The sequence below is a fragment of the Heteronotia binoei genome, chromosome 4 (assembly GCF_032191835.1).
Source record: "Heteronotia binoei isolate CCM8104 ecotype False Entrance Well chromosome 4, APGP_CSIRO_Hbin_v1, whole genome shotgun sequence".
Lineage (NCBI taxonomy): Eukaryota > Metazoa > Chordata > Lepidosauria > Squamata > Gekkonidae > Heteronotia > Heteronotia binoei.
The window spans coordinates 169,006,100-169,027,288 of NC_083226.1; the positions used below are offsets into that span (position 1 = coordinate 169,006,100).

General features: G+C 45.7%; 1 protein-coding gene and 1 long non-coding RNA gene across 4 annotated transcripts in view; both read left to right on the forward strand.

Annotated features, from left to right (window-relative positions):
* LOC132569783 (uncharacterized) overlaps window positions 1-21,189 on the forward strand; it is a 463,235-nt gene that overhangs the window by 241,822 nt on the left and 200,224 nt on the right. The gene's annotated exons all lie outside the window — the stretch shown is intronic.
* SMAD2 (SMAD family member 2) overlaps window positions 6,900-21,189 on the forward strand; it is a 75,019-nt gene continuing 60,729 nt past the window's right edge. For all 3 annotated transcript variants that reach the window (XR_009555286.1, XR_009555287.1, XM_060236188.1), the window contains exon 1: window positions 6,900-6,993. The gene's annotated coding sequence lies outside the window, so the exon portion shown is untranslated. The remainder of the gene's footprint in view (window positions 6,994-21,189) is intronic.

The window sequence follows — 21,189 nt, forward strand, 5'->3', positions numbered from 1 at the left end:
TTATTCATTCATTCATTCATTCATTTAATAATTTATATCCCGCCCTTCCCACCAAGTGGCTCAGGGCGGCTTACAGCATAAAATCCCACATAAATTAAGTTTAGGTATTTAATACAGTTAAAATTTAAAACATTTAAAACATTTAACATTAAAACATTAAGAGCAGCAGAAGTCTAATAAAACCACACTAGTTTCTTGTGCCGGTTAGTTATAAGCCAGCCGGAAGAGGGTTGTCTTACAGGCCCTGCGGAACTGAGCAAGTTCCCGCAGGGCCCCCACTTCTTCCGGCAGCTGGATCCACCAGGAAGGGGCCATGACAGAGAAGGCCCTGTCCCTGGTAGATTTCAAGCGGGCTTCTTTTGGCCCGGGGATAACGAGGAGAAGAAGTGTGCATGCACATGAAAGCTTTTACCTGGAATAAAACTTTGGTGGTCTTAAAGGTGCCTCTGGACTTAAACTTTGTTCTGCTGCACTTTACTTACTAGCAAACAGGCAACGTATCTGAAGAAGTGTGATGCCCAGGAATGTTTATACCCGGAATAAAACTTTATGACATGCCACTTAAGATATGGAAGGCCTCTCGTTCGAGGAGGGAATAGAGTCAGGGGCCTAGCGGCTCTGTTGGTTTGAAGCAGACAAAGTCTGAGTCCAGTGACACCTTTAAGACCGACAACATTTTATTCTGGGCATAAGGTTTTCTTTTGGTCTTTAAGGTATGGTTGCCGGGTCCAACTCAGGGAATAGCTGGGGGATTTGAGTGTGGGGCCAGGAGACTTTTGGGGTGCTGACAGGAGCAAGGTTGTGGCAAGCATGATTGAACTCTGAAGGGAGTTCTGACTAATACTTTTAAAGGGACCGTGCTCCTTTTAGACGCCTTCCTTCCGCTGGAAATATTGGAGGATGTGGGCACCTTCTTTTGGGGCTCACAGAATTGGACCCCCGTGGTCCAATCGTTTTGAAATTTGGGAGGTTTCTTGAGGCAAGGCATCAGATGCTATGCTGAAAATTCGGTGCCTCTACCTCAAAAAGCAACCCCCAGAGCCCAAGATGCTCGTAGATTGATTCTCCATTATAACCTATGGGGACCAGTCTCCATAGGGTATAATGGAGTGCCCAGCAAACATTCAACCCCTCCCCTCGGCTTTCTGATAACCCTGAAGTGGAGGAGGACCTCCAAACTAGCGGATCCCTGGCCCCCAACTAGAGATTGGCATCCCTACTTAAAGGTGCCGCTGGATTCAAAATCCCCACTCCCCTTTTCAGCCACCGTGTGACACAAAGTGTCGACTGGTTTGAACCAACATTTCTTCTCTTATGTTCTTATATCTGGGGCAGTGATGTTTTGCATTCCTGGTGCTTTGGGGGCAGCAATAGGAGGGCTTTTGGAGTTCTGGCCCTGCTGGTGGACCTCCTGATGGCACCTGTTGGGGTTTTTTTGGCCACTGTGTGACAAGAGTGTTGGACTGGATGGGCCATTGGTCTGATCCAACATGGCTTCTCTTATGTTCTTAGAAGCAGAGGTCCATGAATGGCTTCACATTTCTGGGATCCAAGTTCACTGCAGATGGTGACTGTAGCCATTAAATTAAAAGATGTTTGCTCCTTGGGAGGACAGCTATGGTGAACTTGGGCAGTATAATAAAAAGTAGAGACATCAGCCTGCCAATAAAAGTCCGTATAGTCAAAGCGATGGTATTTCCAGTAGTAATGTATGGCTGTGAGAGCTGGACCATAAGGAAGGCCGAGCGCAGAAGAATAGATGCTTTTGAGATGTGGTGCTGGAGAAGAATCTTGAGAGTCCCTTGGACTGCAAGAAGATCAAATCAGTCATTCCTACGGGAGATCAACCCTGGATGGTCAGATGCTGAAGCTGAAGCTCAAATACTTTGGCCACCCAAAGAGAAGGGAGCACTCCCTGGAGAAGATCCTGATGCTAGGAAAGACAGAAGGCAAAAGAAGAAGGGGGCGGCAAAAGATGAGATGGTTGGACAGTGTTACTGATGTAACAAACATGAATTTGAGCAGACTTCAGAGGATGGTGGAAGACAGGAGGGCCTGGCGTGACTTTGTCCATGGGGTTGCAAAGAGTCGGACTTGACTGTGCGACTGAACAACAACAAGAACATGGATGGAACACTCTGTCTAGGGTTGTCAAGTCCAATTCAAGAAATATCTGGGGACTTTGTGGGTGGAGCCAGGAGACTTTGGGGGGGGTGGAGTCAGGAGACATTGAGGCGGAGCTAGGAGCAAGGGTGTGACAAGCATGGAGTTCTGGACCTGCTGCTGGAGCTCCTGATGGCACTTGGTTTTTTTGGCCACCATGTGACAAGGGTGTTGGACTGGATGGGCTATTGGCTTGATCCAACATGGCTTCTCTTATGTTCTTAAGAATGTGTTCTGCTGCTTCAGACCAAAACTGCTGCCCCCCCTGCCCGACTCTATTCCATCCTTGAGAAAACTCTCCATTTTACATGGCATGCCATTTTTAAGCAACTAAGTTTTATTCTGGGTATAGGCTTTTGTTCGCATGCATACTTCATTAGATGTATGTACATCAGGTATGTCCAACAGGTAGATCGCGATCTACCAGTAGATCACGGAGGGGTCAGAGGTAGATCACCAGCCCCACTTGGTCTCATGGTTTGCTGGACAGGTGTTTGGGCTTTTTTGATGATTGTTTGGTGCAGTGATATTTGATTATTCGTGCCAGTATGATGAATTCTTATTTTAACTTTTAGAACAGCATGTGTGGTTTTGGCATCATCCAGAGGTCTTCAGTTCCTGTTGATCTTTAATACTTTGGGACAGTGACAGTTTTGGACCAGATTCAGCCAGTGTTAACTTAGCACCCCAGCCACCCCAGTATAACGAAGATAAGTGTTCCAAAGATGAGCAAAACCTACCACTTTCATGATGAATGGGGAATGGACTACTTCATCATGGTGAAAAACAAGTGTTGTTGTCTACTTTGTAACGCTGCTGTATCCTTGCCCAAAAAGGGTAATCTGGAGCGTCATTATAAGGCTCTGCATAGCAATACGTTTGATGCTGATTTTCCACCCAAAAGTGAAATTCGTAAACTGAAGCTCAAAGAACTTAAATCTAAATTGGCTGCACAGCAGCAGTTGATCGGGAAGCCAAGGTCACATTCGGTCAATGCAACCATGGCATCCTTCAAGGTCAGCAACCTGATCGCAAAGAAATGCAAACCTTTCAATGAGGGAGAATTTGTAAAAGATTATTTTCTTGAAGCAGCAGGCAATCTTTTTGAAGGATTTAAGAATAAGAAAAAAAATCATAGCTGCTGTTCAAGATGTACAATTGTCAAGAAACACCGTCGTGCGGCGAATAGAAAAGATGTGTGGAGACACAACTGAACAATTGTTGGAGGATGTTTCAGTTTGTGTTGCTTTCTCACTCCAACTGGATGAATCTACAGACATAAGAGACACAGCCCAGTTACTAGTCTTTATCCGGATGCTTTTTGAAGACTTCAGTGTTAAGGAAGAACTATTTGGAATTATTTCTTTAAAAGAGAGAACTACCGGTCAGGAAATATTCAGCTCTTTCCATTCTTTTGTGACAAAGTATAATCTTGCATTGCATAAACTTGTTTCTATCACTACTGATGGAGCAAGAGCAATGACAGGTGAGGTTAACGGTTTCATCGGCCTCTGTAGACAGCATGACGACTTGCCAGATTTTCTTTCTTACCACTGCATCATTCACCAGCAAGTTTTGGCAAGCAAGAGACTCAATGCAAAGACTGTCATGGACATCACTTTCAAAATTGTAAATTCAGTTTGTGGAAGATCACTTCAAAGATGGCTTTTCAATCTTACTCTTGATGAAGGCGCAGCGGAAAACTTTTTGCACACAGATATAAGGTGGCTAAGTAGGCACAAATTTCTGCAAAGGTTTCGTGATTGGCTGAATGAAATAAGAAGGTTTTTGAAGGAGAGGGGAGATGACAAAGCAGAGTTGGAAGATGAGGGGTGGTTATGTGATCTGGCATTTCTCGCTGACTTTACAGGCGAACTAAGTGATATGATCATTGAACTACAAGGTAAAAACAAATGCATCGGTGAGATAATGAGTACAGTTTCATCCTACAAGAGCAAATTTGAGCTAGTGATGACTGACCTTGCAAACAACACTTTTTGATAATTTTCCTAATACGCAGGACCATCTGGGACAATATCCAAATTTTGTTTTTCAGAACGAGAAGTATGTGACGGAAATCTGCTCTGCTATCCAGGAATTCGAAAAAAGATTCTGTGACTTCCAAAGAATTGAAAAAGTTGTGAGGTACATGTCATACCCATTCAAAGCAGATATGGACATTAAGGAAACTGGAGCTGCTATCAGTAAAAATTACTCATTGGACAAGGCATCTCTTGAAAACGAAATAGTAACCCTTAAAAATGACATTTTTCTCAAGACCTGTGCTGAGCAAGAATCGCTGTGGAAGCTAGTGCCTAGAGACAAATTTCCCAACTTGAGAAGATGCAGTGAAGCTATACACTCCTGTTTCGGTTCAACTTGTGTGAATCTGCGTTTTCCCCATCTGAAAATGACAAAGAGTACACAGCGTTCCCACATGAACATCTCCAGGATTCCCAGTGACTGGCCCTCACGCAATATTCACCCAACTTCAAAAAGCTGGTGGATGAAATGCAGGCTCAGATGTCTCACTAATTAGCAAGAGTGAAGTTTTAAAGATTGCGCAAGATCAGCCTGGACCTACATTTAACACAAATTACTCAATAAAAGTTAAAGAAAGTTATTAAGACAGATAAAGAAAGTTATAACCAAAAAAATTTAAGAAAAATTGTTCGTCGTTCTTTCTGAATCTTCGTCGCTCTATTTTGTTTTTGCTAGGCTTCCCAATCCCCAGGTCCCAGAGGGGGATCCCCCGGTTTTACAGGCTTCCCCCCTCCCCCAGCCAGCTGGCCGGCAGGGGAGGCCCCGCCCCCAGAGCCATCATGCACCTCTATGAACGATTCCCATAGGGAATGATGGGGAATTGATCCGCGGGTATCGGGGGCTCTGAGGGGGCTGTTTTTTTAGATAGAGGTACCAAATTTTCAGTATAGCATCTAGTGCCTCTCCCCAAAATACCTCCCAAGTTTCAAAAAGATTGGACCAGGGGGTCCAATTCTATGAGCCCCAAAAGAAGGTGCCCCTATCCTTCATTATTTCCTATGGAAGGAAGGCATTTAAAAAATTGTGCAGTCCCTTTAAATGTGATGGCCAGAACTCCCTTGAAGTTCAATTATGCTTGTCGCACCCTTGCTCTCGGCTCCGCCCCCAATGTCTCCTGGCTCCACCCCCAAAGACTCCTGGCTCCACCCCCAAAGTCCCCAGATATTTCTTAAATTGGACTTGGCAACCCTAGTTTTTGCTAATTTTGCTTACCAGTAAATGACAGAAGGTGCATTGTAAATGGGGGGGGGAGGGGTAGAACCGAACTTTGGTAGGTTAAAATCTAATTCAAATCGAATTTGAAACTTAATTTTCATGGCGGTACATCACCAACACTTTTGTCCGGAAAAAACAGATCACGACCTGTTCAAAGTTGGACATGCCTGATGTATATGAATAAAAGTTTTCAGGTTTTCACGGCTGGTAACATCATTAGGGTTTGTAGAATCTTTCGGGATCAAGTGCTGTGTTCTACTGGAGAAAGTTTTCCTTCCAGACGTTTCGTTCTCAGCTGCGGAGAACATCCTCAGTGGCGTTGCAGCCGGAGCAGGCGCTCAGACCTTCTTGGCTGCTGTGCATTGAGTGGTGCCAGGGCTGCTGGAGAGCTGCTATTTGGGAGGGATAGCAGCTCTCCAGCAGCCCTGGCCCCACTCAATGCACAGCAGCCAAGAAGGTCTGAGCGCCTGCTCCGGCTGCAACGCCACTGAGGATGTTCTCCGCAGCTGAGAACGAAACGTCTGGAAGGAAAACTTTCTCCAGTAGAACACAGCACTTGATCCCGAAAGATTCTACAAACCCTAATATATGAATAAAACTTTGCTGGTCATAAGGGTGCCACTAGGTTCAAACTTTGTCAAAGGAAGTAAGGTGTTGTGCAAAATGATTACATCTGTCGCTTCAACTGCACACCTCCTTCAGTTTGAGAAGTTATATATATTTTTTCTTTATGAATATTTTTATTCTGATGCAAATGAACTTCGATCGGAATTCTTTTGACATAGATCGCAACCATTGGGCGACGGGATGGATTTTTTTTTATTATTTATAAAACGTCCAGTCCGAGAGTGGAGATCAGTCATGGGGGGCAAGTTTTAACTTTTGAACACATAATTGGATTCCATGAAGTTGGGTCATGGGAGAAATGAAATGACAGTTTGAGAGAGACAAAAACAGTTTCATTTTCTGCTTCACGGGGGGAAAAAAATGTCCTCCTTCTCCTGAGGTAAACTTTCCCGTTTCAAAAAAAGGTGGCGGTTGGAGGACCTATTTCCTCCCCGCGGAAGGTTACTAACGACCTGGCGGACGAATCCACCGAAACCTCTTTTCTGTGCCACGATCTGCGGCTCAACCGAATTTTGTCCCCAGTGGGATAAACGGCCAAATGATGTGCGGGGAGGGGCGAGACGACGCCGGACGACGCTCCACAATGACATCCCCGTCAACCAATCGGACGGCTTTCCAGCGCACCTCGCGGATTCCCCTCCAGCCCCCTCCCCTCCCCAGCGCTCTCATAGGCCGCCGCGGCCGCCAATCCCCGCCCCGAAAGCCACCCGGAGGAGGCGGAGAAGCCGGAGAGAGCGAGCCGCCGGCCCCTCCTCCGCTGCCTCCTCCGACCAACCCGCGCCGCCGCCGCCTCTTGACGGACCAGAGCGGCGTCCAACCGGAGGGAGGCGGAGAGGGGGGGAAGGCGCCTCGCTAGCCAATGGCGGCGGCGAGGCGCTGAGGGAGGGGGCTCGGCCAGCGAGAACGAGAGCGAGGGTGGCAGAGGCGCACCTCGGGGCCGAGGAGGTGGGTCTCTTGGGGGGCTGAGGGAGGAGAGCCGGGGGCTGCGAGGGTGGGCGGGGGGCCGCCGGCGAGCCTGCCCGCGAGGGAGCGGCCGAGGGCGGCGGTTGGGACGGGCGGCCTAGGCCTGAGGCCTGGTCCGCGTGAGGGGGGAGGGGAGGGGAGGCCGCCTGGCTTTGTTGTGGTGGGAGGAGGAGGAGGCGGGGCCGCTCCTCGCGTGGGGGAGGGGAGGGGGCGCGGGGACCCCTTTGCAAGGAGGGGAGGGGAGGGGGAGGAGAGGCCTTTTTTGCAGTTGAGGGAAAGGCAGGAGGGGGCCCCGCTGGCTGATGCTTCTCTCCCCCCCCCACCCCGTAATCCTTTGCACGCCTTGCTCTCGGATAGATCCAAGTGGGCAGCCGCCTTGGTCTGAAGCGATAGAACAAAGTAGGAGTCAGTCGGCACCTTTAAGACCGATAAAGTTTTTATTCAGAAGGTAAGCTTTCGTGCGCTAGAACCACACTTCATTAGGCAATAGGATGGAATGGCAAACGTATCTATCTATCTATCTATCTATCTATCTATCTATCTATCTATCTATCTATCTATCTATCTATCTATCTATCTATCTATCTATCTATCTATCTATCTATCTATCGAAATATATAAATAGATAGATCGATCCCAGTAGGTGTTGGTCTGAAAGCAGTAGAAGAAATCAGTAGACAAGTGCATCTTTAAGACCAACTAAGTTTTATTTAGAATGTAAGCTTTTGTATGCTCTTAAGCAGACTTCATCAGACGATATATATATATATATATACACACACACACACACACACACACATACACGATATATATATATATACATACACACACACGCTTCTGAATTACTGGTTTTCTCATATCTATCATCTCTCAATCTATCTCTATCATCTATCTCTATCATCTGTCTATCTATCACCTATCTATCTGAGGGAGCCAGTTTGGCGTAGTGGTTAAGTGTGCGGACTCTTATCTGGGAGAACCGGGTTTGATTCCCCACTCCTCCACTTGCACCTGCTGGCATGGCCTTGGGTCAGCCATAGCTCTGGCAGAGGTTGTCCTTGAAAGGGCAGCTTGGTGTAGTGGTTAAGTGTGCGGACTCTTATCTGGGAGAGCCGGGTTTGATTCCCCACTCCTCCACTTGCACCTGCTGGCATGGCCTTGGGTCAGCCATAGCTCTGGCGGAGGTTGTCCTTGAAAGGGCAGCTGCTGTGAGAGTCCTCTCAGCCCCACCCACTTCACGGGGTGTCTGTTGTGGGGGAGGAAGGTAAAGGAGATTGTGAGCCGCTCTGAGACTCTTGCGTGGAGGGCGGAATATAATTGTCGTTTTCTTCTATCGCTTCTGAATTTGGCTTCTGAATTACTGGTTTTCTCATCTATCTATGTATCTGTCTATCTATGTATGTATCTATGGCTTCTGAATTACTGGTTTTCATATATATATGGAGAGAAGATAAGAAAGTATAACATCCTTCCTCCAACTCCAGAGCTCAAGTATAGGAGCTCCAACATAGACACACCCTAATCACATTTTTTGTCTCAGGAGTCCTATCAGTTCAACAGGGCTTACTCCCTATCAGTGTATATATGACTGTTTTCGTGTTTTGTACAGGAAAGCTTACATTCTGAATAAAACTTCGTTGGTCTTAAAGGTGCAAATTGACTTTGCCTTGGTCTTGGCAGCAGCCAAGCCAGCACCCAGTTGCCCTCCAGCGGGAGAGATGGGTGGGGGTGGTCACTCCTTTGTGCCCCCCCCCCTTCATCCTCTCTTCCCCTGGGTTTGTTTTCAAAAAGCAGTCCTCTCCAGGCTGACCTTTCGGAAATTGCTTTTTTTTAAAAAAAAAGAAAAAAAAAGTAGGGTGGGGGGTTTTTGGGGTGGGGGAGGAGGAGTTGGAAGGAGGGGGGGGGGGACTTTGGCTGCTGGCTCAAACCTCGGTAAGATGTCCCCACCTCCTGCAGCCGAGCCTGCCCCTAAAAAACCTTCATTCTGCAGGTGTTTCTTTCCCTTTCCAGTCAATCGTTTTGCTCTGTTCAGCTTAGGAAACTTTATGGGGCTTACTCCTGAGTAAGTATGCATGGGCCTCTAACCTTGGTTTTTCAGTGTCTTCCACCCCCCCACACACTTGTTTTTGTAGATGTAGTTGAAAGGAAAGGTCCCCTGTGCAAACACCAGTCGTTTCACAGCGTTTTCATGGCAGACTTTTTACAGGGTGGTTTGCCATTGCCTTCCCCAGTCTTTTACACTTTCCCCCTAGCAAGCTGGGTACTCATTTTACCGACCTTGGAAGGATGAGTTAACCTCGAGCCGACTACCTGAATCCAGCTTCCACTGGAATCGAACTCAGGTCGTGAGCAGAGAGTTCAGACCACAGTACTGCAGTACTGTTTCTTTACCACTCTGTGCCACGGGGCCGCTTAGGTGTAGTTGAGCAACATGCAAATTACAGAAATCTGCAAAATGCTAATAAAATATATATAATTTGTTTTCTTGAATCCCTTTGAAATAACAACAGGTTAAGTAGTAATGCTTTTAAAATAATATGCAGTATATTTAATTGCAATCGTAAAAAATCCTTGTTATATGGAGCAATATTCCCTATGGAGTCGTGTGAGTAAAAATTCTACTTTGTGAGCTACTGGCATTAAAGTTGCGAGCTCCTGCATCAGTTAATTTGCTCTAGAGCCATTTTTCCTGAGCTGAGACAAAAAATGTGTGAGCCGGTGGCTAAAAAATTGCAAGCTAGCTCACACTAACTCCGCTTAGAGGGAACACTGATAGGGAGTAAGCCCTGTTGAATTGATAAGGACTCCTGAGGGGGAAAAATGTGGTGAGGATTGTTGTGCCTGTGTTGGAGCTCTGGAGTTGGAGGAAGGATGTTATAGTTTTTTATCTTCTCTCCAGATACAACAGGGAGGAAAGCAGATAAAAGTTCTCCCTCACCACCGTCACCGTAATAAATGGGGAAGAAAGTTTTGGCTGAAACTTTACAGTCCTCTTTTCCTTGGTGAAGCATTTAGCAGTAAAGAAGATACTTTAGGGAAAAAATTGCCAGAGGCAGAAAATTCTACTGGGAAGGGGGTGGAGAAGGCTCAAATGAGATGTTTCTGGTCATTTTATTTATTCAGCACTCTTTTCCTTTCTCTTAATCCCTCTACGCACACCCCGAAAAAAATGGGGAGTTGTATTTCCACCTGAAGTGAAAAATAGATTTAAGCTCTCTGGTCCTGCTAGAATTGTGCTTAAAATGCTTTTAGTAAACATGTTCTTCTCACCTACAGCAACCTTTCTAATGAGTAAAATGCAATTCAAGTTTGGTTCTTTTTTTTTTTGTAAACAGTCGAAGGAAAGTCAGTTGCTACACTTTTGTGTTTCATTTTTTCTGGCCTGCAAAGTGAACTTTTTAATATATCTTATGTAGGAAATTTCATTGCTCTCTCAAAAAGGTAGACCTGTATGTCACCTGAAGAAGCTGGATCTTTTGTTTTTGAGAGGTAAAATCTAGTTGACAAGCTGTCTGCCTGTGGAAGTTTGGTACTTCTGCAAGTCTTAATCAGTAATCATTTATTGTGAATAACTGGGTGCCAAAGTTTTCTGACTCAAGACAAAACAGGCAGTATAGTGTTTTCATACACACTCTTGTATATCTTCATTGAGCGTGTGCTTGATAATGTCTAGCGTTTCCAGCAGCTTAGTTTGTAGCAGTGAACGGCTTCTGAGAATTACTGGTTTTCTCATCTAGTCTGCTTGGTCGTGCACATGTGTGTTTCTTTAGTAGCACACAACAGTTGGGTGGGATAGAGTGGTTCTGGTAATAGTGGAGAAGCTTCTCATAAAAGGCATTGTGCTCAGGAAGTGTTTTTCTGGTGAGTTAGGATTGCTCCAGGTTAATTCACGTTAGGTGCTGTGTACAGTCTAAAGTCTTGGTTGCTTTGTCTGCATACATTACAGAATTCACTCATGAGCTTCTACTGTGATTAGGACTGTGAACCTGTAATGTGAGCTGGCGGATAAGTGCATCTGTGCTGACAGACCGGTCTCTGAAAACCATCAGTTCATTTCTGGAGCAATTGATAGCACCTATCCAGTGGCTGACTCTTTATTACCTTGGATGTCTGTCCAATGGACAGTGACACAGGACAATGTGGAACAAGGTTGTGAGGGAGAGGCATGTCAGCTTTGAAAGGACTGCTTCTGATCAGGCAGAACTAGGGAGAGGTGTTCAGCGGCCTGCAGTAGCTGAGTGAAGGGTATAAAAGTCCTGGTGATTTAGTGAGAAGATCAGTCTGGAAGCTTTCTCTGGCAATTGTGTTTCTAACAGGAGTGGAGCCGTGGCTCCGTGAAGGAGCATCTGCTTTGCATGCACAAGGTCTGGAGTTCAGCCCCCGGCACCAGTGGTTTAAAACTATTCCATAGAAGGCTGTCTGATACCCTGGAGAGTCGCTCCAATTTGGAATAGGTCTGGATAGCCCAGTGGCCTGATTCAAAATAAGGCAGCTGTGTGCATTGTGGCAGTTATAGATAAGAATGCAGGTAGCCTTCTTAGTAGCTACTTGTCACTTGCGGCAATCAGAAAATTGCCCCCAGGTGCAGGGAAGCTTTGGAAACGTTAAGTTCCTTAAACCTGCTTAAAGGGGGAACAAGTTTCACTGGGTTCTTGTGCTCCTGAGAGTACACAAACCTAAGACTGGGGTGGATATGCGTGAGACGTAAGTGGTTGGAAGTGCAGCAAGACTGGCAGACCAACTCTTGTTAGCTTGTAACTCTTTTTTAGGCTTCTTTTTAATGCGGCAGTTGTCTGCAGATGAGGAAATCTCTGTTCCCTCCCAGTGCGGGATGGTAGGTTTTGCAAGCGATCCTCTTGCATCCCTTCTAGGTAAGAGCAAGCTATCTGGCCTTCAGGGAAAACCGTTGCGTGTTAAATGTGACTGACGTTTTTTCTTGCCATTGGAAGAGAGATGGCTTCTCTTTCTTTACACTTGCAGGATTTGAAACTAGCAGCTTTGCCCCAGGTCATTTGGTGGCTCCATGAGTATCCAGCTTGCTGCGGGGAAAGTGTAGATGACTGGGGAAGGCAATGGAAAACCACCCCGTAAAAAGTCTGCCATGAAAACGTTGTGAGAGCAACGTCGCTCCAGAGTCGGAAACGACTGGTGTTTGCACAAGGGACCTTTCCTTTCCTTTTCCACCCCGTCACACCCACTCCCAAGTTGCAAGAGTAGGGTACCTGTTAAGACTGTAGGTTCTTGATCAGCAGATGCTAAGATATGTCTAAAGTGTGAGTGTCAAACTAGGTTGTCTCTTCCCGCCCCACACTATTAATAGAACAAAGTTTGAGTTCAGTGGCACCATTAGGACCAATGAAGCTTAATTCTTGGTATAAGCTTTCTGTGCATGCCGACTTCTTCAGATACTAAGTGAGACTGTGGGAAAGGCTTATGTTTTTATGCTACTTTGATTTACTGCTTTGATCTGCTGTGGATACCTAGGTCAGTATAACTGACTCATCGTGCGATCCTAAACAGAGTTGTCCCCTTTTAAGGCTGTTAACTTCCGAGTCTTTTTGTTAGGATTGCAGCATTTCTTTGTAGACTCCTGCTTGTAATTACAACAACAACAACACATTTTATTTATATCCCGCTGGAGCAGGCTCAGGGCGGCTCACAACAAAATTCATTGAGTTATACATTGAGTTAAAATACATTAAGTTATAATTAGCAATATAAACCTGCAGGTAATTAAAAACTATTAAAATTCTAAAAACAATAAGTTAGTGTTAGTATGTTGATATGTTGGTGCTATTCAGATGATGAATTTACTTAGCAATTTACTCAGTGAAAGCTATTCGAAAGAGAAAGATTACCTAAGCAGGGTAGTGCAAAAGGAAGGGACTTTCATAAGACTCTATCACTTCTGTGACTAGAAAAAAAAATATTCAAGCCCCACTCATAGAAACAGATTTTGCCAGACTTTCTGCTTTGAGTTTTAGAACACGTGTTCAGAGATAACTGTGGGAGTTTCTGGCCACGCATATAATAGATTTATGCTTTTAAGCAATGACATCATCATGCTTTTAAGTTGAGATTGTACTTGCGTCCTCCTTGATGCTAATTCCTGGTATCTGTGTAATAAAAATTGTAGCGCTGCTGATATTTGGGGACAATGAATGTGGTTTAACTTCTTTAAAGGAGCTGTACCACTGGGCTATAAAATCAGGGATAATTAAAGCACTGGTGGCTACGTGTATAGTGCTTTTAAGGCTCACGCAGAACCACTTTTGATTATGGGTGATTACGTTGGTTATTTGCTACTGAACCTGGTACTTAGTGGTGCTAATGGTTCCATTAACAAAGCAATTCATAAGAAAATATAGGCGCTTTGGTTATGTACCCTCTCTGAAGCAGCAGCCAGATGTTGACAGGCGGTAAGCCAGTGGTGATGGCAGGTTTTTCCCATATGGTTTTATATTGAGTCTCAGAGTAAAAAGGGAAAAATGAGGCCTTGCTGGGGCAGGGGGGTGGGGTGGGGGAGAATAGACGAGGAGAATTGAAGAGGGTGATGGCCAGAAGTGAGATTCCCCCGCAGTGAGATTGTCACCTAGTCTTAGCAGCTCAAAGGGAGATCCTCGGTGGCCCCAGGCTGAAAAGCTTGAGTCCCTGCTGATAGGTAACCCTCCTGTTAATTGCTCTGGAAGAGAGCCAGTTTGGTGTATTGGATAAGTGTGGTGACTCTTATCTGGGAGAACCGGGTTCGATTCCCCACTCCTCCACTTGCAGCTTCTGGAATGGCCTTGGGTCAGCCATAGCTGTCGCAGAGCTGTCCAAGGGCAACTTCTGTGAGAGCTCATGCCAATAAAGGTTGTCTGTCTGTCTGCCTATGAGAGCTCTCTCAGCCCCACCTACTTCACAGGGTGTCTGTTGTGGGGGAGGAAGATGAAGGAGATTGTGAGCCGCTCTGCGAGGGCAGGATATAAATCCAATATCTTCTTCCCTCCTAATTGGTTTTCAAATGGAGTGGAGGGTGGGGTGTAAATCCAATATATTCATCCTCATTGCAGACGGGCCAGGCCGGTCTTTTTGCAGGAGACTTGGTAGCAAGAGAACAGAGTTTGAGTCCAGTGGCACCTTTAAGACAAACACAGTTCAATTCAGCTTTCATGTGCATGCATGCCTCTTCATATACACTGATACAGTTTTCTCAGGAGTTACATATAGATAGAAGGTGGGGGAGAATTAGTTGCCAGGAAGGTCTAGTTAGAGCAGGGGTGGGGAATGTCTGGCTCTCGGGCCGTTTACGGCCCTCGAGATAACTTGGTCTGGCCCTCGGGGATTGCTGGACTGAGCTGAGCCGCATGGTGGCCTCCCTGGGGCCCAGCTGGCCGGCGAGTATTGTAGGGCCCAGATGCGCTGTGCAGCAGCCTCCTTGGCTGGCAGCCAGGATTGCTGTGGGACCTGGAAAAAGCCTTAATATGCTGATGAGTTCCTGCTGGTTTTTTTCTTCCAAAATAAAAGCTCGGGACCTAGGCATTTGCCTAGGGCAGCGGGCCAAGGGTGTTTTTGTGTGCCACATGACTTCAAATAGAAAAACAATTATTCTCCATTGGCAGAGCAATGTTTTTTAAGTTGATAATTTTGTATGGCCCGCAAATGATATTATAAATATCCAAATGGCCCTTGGCAGAGAAAAGGTTCCCCACCCCTGAGTATGTGTTTGGCTTTAGGGTTGCCAGCCTCCAAGCGGGGCCTGGAAATCTCCCACTTTTAGAACTGATCTCCAACTGGCAGAGATCAGCTCCCCTGGAGAAAATAGCTGCTTTGGAGGGTGGACTCTGTGGCATTGGACCCTGCAGAGGCCCCTCCCCTCCTCAACCCCCACCCTCTCCCAGGTCCATCCCCAAAGGCTCCAGGTATTTGTTTGAGAGCAGCAAGACATGAACATCGGATGTTTAGGAGCCACAGGACAAAGAAGGAAGGAAAGCCAGTAGATGAGGAGAGGGAGACTCAGAGTGGCTTACAATCTCCTTTAGCTTCTCCCCCCACAACAGACACCCTGTGAGGTGGGTGGGGCTGAGAGGGCTCTCACAGCAGCTGCCCTTTCAAGGACAACTCCTGCGAGAGCTATGGCTGACCCAAGGCCATTCCAGCAGCTGTAAGTGGAGGAGTGGGGAATCAAACCCAATTCTCCCAGATAAGAGTCACCACACTTACCAACTACACCAAACTGGCTTTGTATTATTGATTTGTGGTGTCTCTGGAAGACGAAAGCCAGGATGGTTGTAGAAGATGTGATGAGGCTGGATGAAGCTCACAGGTGGGCAGTTGCAACAAAGACGAGGGATGGCTAGCGACGGTTACAACACTGGAAGTTTGAAGCCATGGAGAACTATTTTGTGTGTGTCTGTTTTTGACGAAAACAGGTACTTAAGGACAATAAAATATACTCTCGCAATACTTTCCTGTCACATCTAAACCTGTTTGCTGCTTTGAGAACAGTAATGCATTGTTTTTTCGTTCAGTTACATGCAAAATTGTATTTAATTGGTGCTTCCGTGGTATTTAAAAGTATAAATGCCTTCGTTTTCCACAAGCAGAATTTCAAGTGCACCCACCCAATGCTAAAGTTGGAGTGATGTGGATTGCTGCGCCCTGTGCCACCTTAACACATTCCATTCATTCCCAAAAGAAAATATATATACATTTAACAGGATTTTCCCCTATTGTTCTTGCAAACTTCCCAATTTTTAAGCAGAGAAATGGAATGCTGTACAATTTTGAACGAATGTAACCTTGCCTTTCAAAGTGTTTCGTTCCAAAAGGGGAAAATATTTTATAGCAGTTTTTTTCAGGGTTTATTTATTTATTTATTCATTCCATGACTTATATCCCGCCCTTCCCATAAAATGGCTCAGGGCGGCTCACAACAAGTTTTCCCAAGTTTTCCTTTATGAAAATTGAAAACCAATTGCGGGGGGTGGGGGGTGGGGGGGAGGGAGGAAAACAGAGTGTGCCCCCCCCCCCAATGGGGCAGTACCTCTCTAATGCTGGGAATCATTTGTGTATCTTACTACATTCCTATACTAACTGAGAGACCTTTTTAACTTCTGGAATGGTTCAAAACTCCAGCAGTATTTCACAAGTATGACGTCCACTGAAAGTGTGTAAAATGCATTATCCGTAAACAGAAGTTATGACATCAGTGGTATTCTGTTGATGTAACGCCTGCTTGGAATATAGCAACGGTCCAGGCCTTGACTGCTCAGGGTCCTGATTTTGTGGTAGTATTGGGTCCAAAAGAAGTAGCTTTTACATAGCATCATACAGTGAATACATTCTGAGTCTGCTTGTGTTGCTGATTTGTTTTCTTCCGTTTTTTGTTAGGACAGAAGTCAGTGTGTCTTGGAAGTCCACACAGCGAAAAAACTAGGAGAGGCTCATTCCTTTTTTGGGGGGGAAGGAAAGAAGCCCCTTTTTGAAATGGCAGATACTGAAAAAAACATGTATGTGAGCCACAAGAATGGAAACCGCATTGATCATAAATGCAAGCTGTCTGTCTGTCGTTAGTGCAGTGTGTGTCCATTTTGGTACATGTTAATGAAAAGAATGTTAGCTGTCTTGCATTAAGTCCATCGGAGTAGCTTAGAAAGAAGTTTCCCTCCCTCTCTTGTCTTATAGCTTGGAGTTACCTGGGGAAACTGGCTTGCAGTAGCAGAGAGCAGACAAAAGGAAGGATTTCTTCATCTCATGCACATTTAGCTTGCGGAATTCACTATTTCAAGATGTGGTGACGACTACTTGTTTAAATAGCTTTAAAATGGGATTAAGATTCATGGACTGTCAGCAGCTATTAGAAGTGAAAGCTAAATGGTACTTCCATAAAGAAGGTTGGTTTACCTTTAAACGCTGGATGCTGGTAATAGTTGGCAGGGATGGTTATAACTTTCATGATCTTGCAGTGATGTGGGTTTCCGGAAACATTAAAACAAGTTTGTTTGTTTTTTAGAATTACAGTATGATCTATGTGGTTATCTCACTTAGTATGTTCATTCAGACTTAATATGAAGATAAATTTTTAGAAGTGCCCCACTGGTTTTATGTTCCAGTGGCAACACATATTTGAACTGGAATATTTGATGCGACTGAACAGCAACAACAAAAAATTGATGGGGGGTGGGGTGGGATGGGAGAAGCAAATCAAGTATGGTTTTAAAGTGCTGGAACATTTGGCGTTTTGTGTGAAATTATTTTTATTGGAACCTATACTTGTAGAATTGTATAGACAATATAGCATGTCCTTCCTTACATTTTTTTAAACGTAAGTGGGGGTGAAATCTGACAAACTCTAGCACACCTGAATAACTGTGCATGATGAGATTGTCCATTCATCTATTTCAGTTCAGTTTGCCTCTTGCCCATTGAATTCACTAGGACAGTGGTCACCAATCTTTTTGGCACCAGGGACTAGTTTTGTGGAAGACAATTTTTCCATGGACCGGGGAGGGGGGATGGTTTCAGGATGATACAATTGTGATTGTGCCCTTGATTTCTATTAGTTTGGTGCAGTGGTTAAGTGCGCGGACTCTTATCTGGGAGAATCGGGTTTGATTTCCCACTCCTCCATTTGCAGCTGCTGGAATGGCCTTGGGTCAGCCATAGCTCTCGTAGAACAGTCCTTGAAAGGGCATTTTTTGTCAGAGCTCTCTCAGCCCCACCTACCTCACAGAGTGTCTGTTTTTGGGGAGGAAGATCAAGGAGATTGTAAGCCACTTGGAGTGGAGGGCAGGTTATAAATCCAGTATCGTTGTCGTCGTCTTATTGCATTGTAGTATATAATGAAATAATGATACAACTCATGGCCCAGTTGCTAATAGGCCATGGACTGGGACTGGTCCACGGGCCAGGGGTTGGGGACCCCTGCACTAGGGCAGTGGCTCCCAAACATTTTGGGACTGGGTTTATGGAAGACAATTTTTCCACGGATTGGTGGGGGAGGCGGTGCTGGGGGTTTTGCCACCCAGGCTGCCTGCCCACGCCACATCCCTGCCCCCATGGGGGGGGGGGTCTTTCAACTGTGGCTGTTTCTGCCTCCCCCTCCCATTTAAAGACCCCTGCCAATCAACGTGGAGGTCTATAAATGAGAGCTAGGCTAAGGTCACAGCAGCGCTGCCCCTTCTGCCAGCCTGGGGCCTGGGCGGATGAAAGAGGTGGTGTGGCCTCGCTCTGCCGTGGAACAAGGATGTGCTGCCTCTTTAGTTTGGGGCTGCTCTGCCTCACTCTGCAGCCCGGTTGCTAGCAGGCCATGGACCAGTATCTGTCCATGGGCAAGTGGTTGTGAACCCCTTCACTAGGGTATCTGTCTCATTGTTTGTGTTAATTCTTCCATATCAGATTGGTTACGATTTGGCTTCCAGAGCCAGCGTCTGATATCCTTACGCCTTGTGGTGGAAAAGGAAGAGGTTTATCAATTCATAATTTTATTTCATTTTTATTTGGATTATTTGCAGCTAGATGTATCCCTTCCACTTAAAAATCAATGAAATGCACTCTCGCAGAATTCTTAGAGATGATAACCTGAAAAACATTAAATTATCACTTCTAAATTGCCAGACTTGCCTCATATTGTGTTGGCAATAGCACCCATTCTTTGTTAATTTTATGGAACATGGGATCTTTAGAAGTAGAAAAATTTCCACAGAAAAATAAAAGGGCAGGAAAGCATTCTACCCCACATTTTCTCTGTATGCTCACGATCTTTCAGAAGCATCTAACCGAGGGCTGTCGAACTCATTTGTTATGAGGACCAAATCAGACATAAATGAGACCTTGCTGGGCCATGCCATGTCGGGCCAGACCATGTGTGTACCTATTTAAGATTAGGTAGTTGAGATATAAACTTTATAAAGGACACAAACACAAATTAAGATTTTTTTTTAAAAAAAACTTAAAACATGCTTAAAACTTGTTGGTCTTAAAGGTGCTTTCTTTGAATTTCTTCCATGGGACCCAGGGAACTGGGCAAAGGAAGTTTGGCTCTTTCCTTCCTTCCTTCCCCAGGGGACCGGGAGGGGGAGGAGCCTCAGTCAGTAGAAGAAAGAGAGGCTTTTCTCAGTAGCTCTGCTGTGTGATTGAGAGAGCCTGGCAAAGGGAGGAGCCTCAGCCAACAGAAAATAGAGGCTTTACTCTGTAGCTGCTGTCGATTGAGCAAGCCTGGCAAAGCAAGCTATGATGCAGAAGGAAGCAAGAGAGATGGAGAATGAAGCAGATGACAGCCAGTTGCTTGGGGGGCTGATTCGGTCTCTGGGCCGCATGCTTGACACCCCTCATCTAACCTTCCTGACAGGTGGATCTCTGCTGTGTTCTGTGCTCAGTGTTTTGGTGTCCTACGTCACTCGGGTGAGGGATGACTCATATTTCATCAGTAAGGTTTAATTAGGTAGATGTGGCCTGATTTACATGTGTCTTCAAATTATCGAGCAAAATACTGATGCTTGGCTGTCAGCATAATTTTAAACTTGTCTGCTGTGCTAATTATGACTTCTCTGATGTGTGATCTTACAGCTACTCCTGAGAAGAGCGAGCCTCCAGCAGCACGGTTGCCTGTAATTAATCTCAAAAGTGATCATGCGTCTGAGGCTGTTAAAATGATTTGCAAATGATTTGCTTTGAGTTTCTTGAATCTCTAGGGCAGTGGCCCCCAACCTTTTTGGCACCAGGGACCAGTTTTGTGGAAGACAATTTTTCCACGGACCGGTGTGGTGTGTGTGTGTTGGCGCTGGGGTTTTTGCCACCCCAGACTGCCCATGCAATATCCCTACCCCTCATGGGGGGTCTTGAAATGGGGTGGAGACTGGGGCTGTTTCTGCCTCCCTCTCCCATTTAAAGACCCCCGCTGATCAGTAGAGGTCCATAAATGAGGGGTGGGCTAAGGTCAGGGCAGCACTGCCCCTTCTGCCAGCCCTGGGCCTGGGCGAATGAAAGAGGTGGTGTGGCCTTGTTTGGAGCAAGGCTGTGCCACCTCTTTAGTCCGGGGCTGGTTTGCCGCACTCCGCAGCCCAGTTGCTAGTAGGCCACGAATCGGTACTGGTCCATGGCCCGGTGTTTGGGGACCCTTGCTCTAGGGTACCGCCACAGTGCCCTGTATTGATACTTGCACATTGCAAGTGTTGTTGCTGTTAGTGGCTCTGGGCAATTTACAACATTAATAATCAAACAATAATAGAAGAAGACTGCAGATTTATACCCTGCCATTCTCTCTGAATCAGAGACTCCGAGCAGTTTACAATCTCCTATATCTTTCCCCACAACAGACACCCTGTGAGGTGGATGGGGCTGAGAGGGCTCACAGCAGCTGCGCTTTCAAGGACAACTCCTGCAAGAGCTATGGTTGACCCAAAGCCATTCCAGCAGCTGTAAGTGGAGGAGTGGGGAATCAAACCCGGTTCTCCCTAATAAGAGTCCACACACTTAACCACTACACCAAACTGGCTCTCAATATGCAATTAAAACAGCATAAAACAGAGTTAAAATTATAAAACTCAGATGGTGAGCTATAGTTTTTTCCTTTCTTTATCCTGGATTACCATGGTGTTTTCTTTGGCGGGGGTGGGGGGGGTGGGGGAGGGAACTTACAAAGTGTCTGGGGTTAGGAAAAGGAGGTGTCAATCTGATAATAAACCATTACTGCCCTCAACTAAAACCCTTGTGACATCTTTGCCTTACTCTGTTATCTTCTTTCACATCTCCCCCAAAAGATTATTTGTGTTGCAGACACCACATCTATAGGAGAGCTTGTGTATTATGTTTATCTCAGGGCTTTTTTTGTAGCAGGAACTCCTTTGCATACTAGCCCCCCCCCCCCCCCCGATGTAGCCAATTCTTCCTGGAGTTTACAGTGGGCCCTGTAAGCTGTTGGAAGATAGGCTACATCAAGGGTGTGTGGCCAAATACGCAAAGGAGTTCGTGCTACAAAAAGAGCCCCGTGGGTCTGATTAAAAATGTCTACTGCAGACTTGTCATGCATCTTTTAAGACGACCCGTTGGATATAAGCGTTTTCAGTCCGGTTGAGCGAAATAGCAATGAGATTGAATAAAATGACTGCTTCTCAGGTCGCATGCGGGTGTGAACCATGTTCTTATCATTAACGTCACCTGCCCTTTGTTTTGGGGACAAAATGACCTTCAGTATAT